Source organism: Pinus tabuliformis, chromosome 9 (assembly GCF_031772625.1).
Source record: "Pinus tabuliformis cultivar Carrire ecotype Pingquan chromosome 9, CPIR1, whole genome shotgun sequence".
Taxonomy (NCBI): Eukaryota; Viridiplantae; Streptophyta; class Pinopsida; order Pinales; family Pinaceae; genus Pinus; species Pinus tabuliformis.
In genome coordinates this window covers 1,284,018,456-1,284,022,851 of record NC_142307.1, presented here as the reverse complement: position 1 = coordinate 1,284,022,851, position 4,396 = coordinate 1,284,018,456, and the positions used below count along the sequence as shown (strand labels likewise).

The window sequence follows — 4,396 nt, the reverse complement described above, 5'->3', positions numbered from 1 at the left end:
GGATGAGTGTCCTCCAATTTTCCATATCCTCCTCAGTCTCACTGCCCTGCTTAATTTCCTCTTCCCATTCCTCTAACAGATTCTGGATGCCTTCATTCGTGCCCTCACGATATGCCTCAGCAACTTCACTGATAAGATGTTCTACTGATTTCCTCCCTCTGCGGGGCTCAGACGTGCTCGAGTCCTTATCCTTTATGGGCTCCCAACCCTGTCTTCCATGTCCATGACCTCTCGCAGGCCGAGCCATGTCAACGATGCTCGAAACATGTTCACAGCAAGAATTTGTTAACCAAAATAATTTTGACATACTATGGCACTGATTGCTTCCCTGAATTGAATTATCGGTGTCGTCAGCCTCCCCATGCTCCTCCCTTTTCCTTTTACTATCAGTACTGGAGCCATAATGGGCAGAGATCCAGTCCTTAGAAAGGGTCGGTCTCCAAATCCCTTCTGTCATCTCACACCTCCACCCCCAGTGCCTCTCATACGTTGTAAGATTGGTCATCCCTCGCCAAGGCCCCGCAAGTGAGCCCAACCTTAGACCGATAGGTTTCCCTTCATGAATTGCAACCCCTTTCCCCTCTGCCCAGTAAAATAGAGCAATACCCCTGTCATTTTCATACCCAATGTCCCCCTCAAGGGCCCTAGCAGTTCTCTTAACACAGTAATTTCTCATAGTACCCCAACAATTGCAGTGGTTTTGGTAGCAGGTCCAAGCTCCTATATAGCATATTAACTGACCCCCACTTCCCTCAACATCAGACTCATAACCTCTACCTACCTGACACCATCGACCAACCCCACTCATCCCTCAACGTGTTGTGCCCAGGTTCTTAATGCGAAACAACGCAAGGTCAATACAACAAGAGGCAGAGTCAATACCCGATAAGCGCAATATATAGACACATAACCAAACCATTGCAGTCAGTCGCCTCCTCCTTTTCCCTCAGCATTTCCCCCAATTAACATTCCCATTTATCCCCCTCTCCCCCCAGTAGAAACTCAACTAGGTCGTCATTACAAAGGAGGCGAAGAGCCAAGAAACATACCCATTAACTATTGTAGGTCGTCTCCAAGCTTGATGCTGAGGATGTCGATGTCCTCCCTTTCCCTTGCTCCAGCTCCTTCGTCCACAATCAAACTCACCAGCCTTACCCACATGTCTGTCCTTTGCTTCTATAAATCCTGTCCCTCCGCTATCGTCTCTACCACCTTTCCCACCACCCTTGCATGCACTCATGCCAAAGTCCACCACACCTGTCACTTTGAGCATGTGGGGGGCGGTGGTATGTAAATCATATATACGCCTCATTACTTTCCGCAGGCATTCCCAACCACCGACTCACACCCCAATCGGGGTCATTACTGATCTTCATTTTGATTAAAATAATAATTATAATAGAATTAATTTAATTCTTTATTTACAACTAATTTCCATCTATTACTTCATTTTAATTAAAAAATATTGTTTATTAATTAATGATAATTCTTTAGTCAAAACAAGTTGTTATATTCTAACGGCTAGAAAAAATCTCTCTTCATCTATTTAATCTAATGCCATGATCTGGTTCTTCATCTTGCCCTAAAGATGAACCACACTAGATGGTTTGAAACACGTCATCTTAAAATTTATTTATGTGATTTTTATTGAAAGATCTCTCAACATTCATAATATGGTTCACAAAAGCATGAATTCAAATATTATTTTATATTAATTAATAAAATATGATAATTACGCCAATATGCATTCCTTTGCGGTGTTGGGCTACACAAATTCAACCAATCATAGAGGTGTATTTTCGTCATCCTCCTCTGAATAGAAAATTGACACGTGGGTTTGAGCTCACAGGCCCATGCGAGTGCAGGGCCTTCACCACCGATGATACTGGTTCGGGCCCTAGGCATAACAGGGTTTCACAACCTCAAATGCTTCCTTAGAGAGCGTAGAAAATTCAACAAAATCGTTGATGGATGCATCGATGAGGTTTAGCGTTTCACAGGAGGAGCGTAGGCGCGTGCAAGAATAGGAGGCAAAGGCATAGGAGTTGGAAGATACCACCACCATTGTCACCACATCCACCATTCAATAGCATTAGCTAGTGTCAAGTGTTTTATAGAGAAATTTTGATTGGGCATATGATTATAATATGGCTCCAATTGATCCTCATTCCTTCATAGATTCAATGCATCCTCTAACATAGTATACCCATCCTTCATTGTGTTTTGATTTTAGTAGAAAAAGGATTGATGGGTTTGCGACTTTGACTCTTGAAAGTCCTTATTCTGGGATATATATCTTGATACCATTTGCCTTGAAATACATGGAGTTTAGCATGACACCACTGAATCCTTTTCGTCTTCTTCTTCCATGCCTTTCATTTTGAAAAATCTAGATCCCATCAAGGGAAGTCTTCTTAAAGTTTCCCTTACAAATCAAATCTCTTTTATCATAACATTCAAAACCCATAAATTAGCTTCATTTATTCAATGGATGAATCTAGCACAGGCTGCACGAAAAAATTCTTGTATGTTTATACCTAATGCCAGTCTATCCATGCTCATTCTATATTCCCCTGTCAAGACACTCCCAGAGAAAGGAATAAGTACTTGGTTGAGTTAAACATTCCTAAACATATGAGCTCTGTAATGTTTGTTTCCCATAAGGGTTGGATGGCTCCTTCCATAGGAGAAGTAAAGGGAGCATGCCCTAATAAGAAGTGGGAAATGCATGAAAGAGTTGTTGACCAATTTTAAATGCAGTAGAAAATACCTCCATATTTGTTTTCATTTGCAATGGGGAATATTGTTTCTAAGGAGGTTGTTCCCAGGACTAGGATCTATTCTAAACATTGTTCTTTTATGGAATCTATAGAACATGAGTTCACGAACACAAAGAATATAATGAAGAAGGGGGAAATATCTTTGGTGAATATTAAGGGGAGAGATTCAATCTCCTTGTATTGTCCTTGAGTCTCCCATCTAGAGGAATGGAGAATCCCAAATTGTTCTTCTTAACCCCTAGTGTCATCGCAGGGGATTTGAGTGATGGGCAGGTTGTGGCACATGAGCTTGCACATAGTTGGACCGAAAATATCATCACCAATGCCACAAATAATGAATTTTGGCCAAATGAGGTATTATTACATACACACCTAACTATATCTTACCATATTCTATATAAAATTTGAGTTTTGAGGGTTTAGGGTTTTAAGATTTGGGAAGTGTTTTTTTGCAGGGTTTACGACATATGCAGAGTGAAGAATTATTGGAAGTTGTACAGGGCTTGGAGTGTGTTGCATTGAACATGGTCTTAGGCTTCTCGTATTTTAAGGATGATATGCTTAGATCTAAAGAAAATATGAAATTTTACCAAATTCAGAACATATTAGGAAGGGGTTGATCTCGAGGATGTTTACTCTCATGTCCCTTATGAAAAGGATTTTCAATTCCTTTTGTGTATTTAGCGTCATGTGTTACTCACTCTCTTCTCTATTTATTGCTATTTTTTTTATCTATATGTTTCTCGTTTTAATTCCATTCTCATCCTCCTACTGGTAACACATAATGTCAATGTTGAGTGGGTTTGAAGCTCAGTTTTATTGATGCAACAATCCAAAATCAATCTATTGATACCTATACATTTCTGAGTGCAAGTTGGGTGCCTTGAGTTCGATGAGTTTCTAAAGAAGTATATCTGATGTTTCAAGTTCCAATCCATTGATACCGATACATTCCTGGACTTTCTGAAGAAGAATCTCCCCAACATAGAGAATAAAGTTGATTTGGATGTTTGGGTAGATGGGACTAGAATTCCACTAGATGTCATGGAGCCCATTTCCACCATCCACAACAAGGTCTTGTTTGCATCACGAGACTTCATTACCGGATGAATGCCCTATGACGAGGAAGTGAGCAAGTGGCAGGTTCAAGAGTGGAAACTTTACTTGAAAAGTCCCCCTAAGAAACTAAAGATATCACATGTGTGCAACCTTTTCAAATTCTTTACACTTGCCCTATTATGATCAATTTTTTTCCATTGAAAATACTTTTAATAAAAATATAGAAGGGAAAAGTAATGACCATTTCTGTTTGCTTGACATTTTGTGCCCAAGTTTTCTCAATAAAAGTCAAGATTCAAGACCACAAAAATTTTCTTTTATTCTTTCATTTAGTTGCCTACACCTTGATATCCAAAAACTGAAACAAAGTATTGTATCCATGGCCCCACTGAAGGATTCCTGCACTTGTTTGTTCCCATTTCTTGATTGGAAATGGTTGTGCTATATAGGGTGGAATATGAATATGCATTTTTTAAATTCTTGTTTTGTTTGTATGCTCCAATGTTTTTGGTTTGATGATGCACCTACCTTGTTCTTCCAAGTAACAACAAATATTA

General features: G+C 39.7%; 1 pseudogene; it reads left to right on the top strand.

The window, feature by feature from the left end:
• Window positions 1–2,147: 2,147 nt before the first annotated feature.
• On the top strand, window positions 2,148–4,022 carry LOC149153254 (leucine aminopeptidase pseudogene; annotated as a pseudogene).
• Window positions 4,023–4,396: the final 374 nt, after the last annotated feature.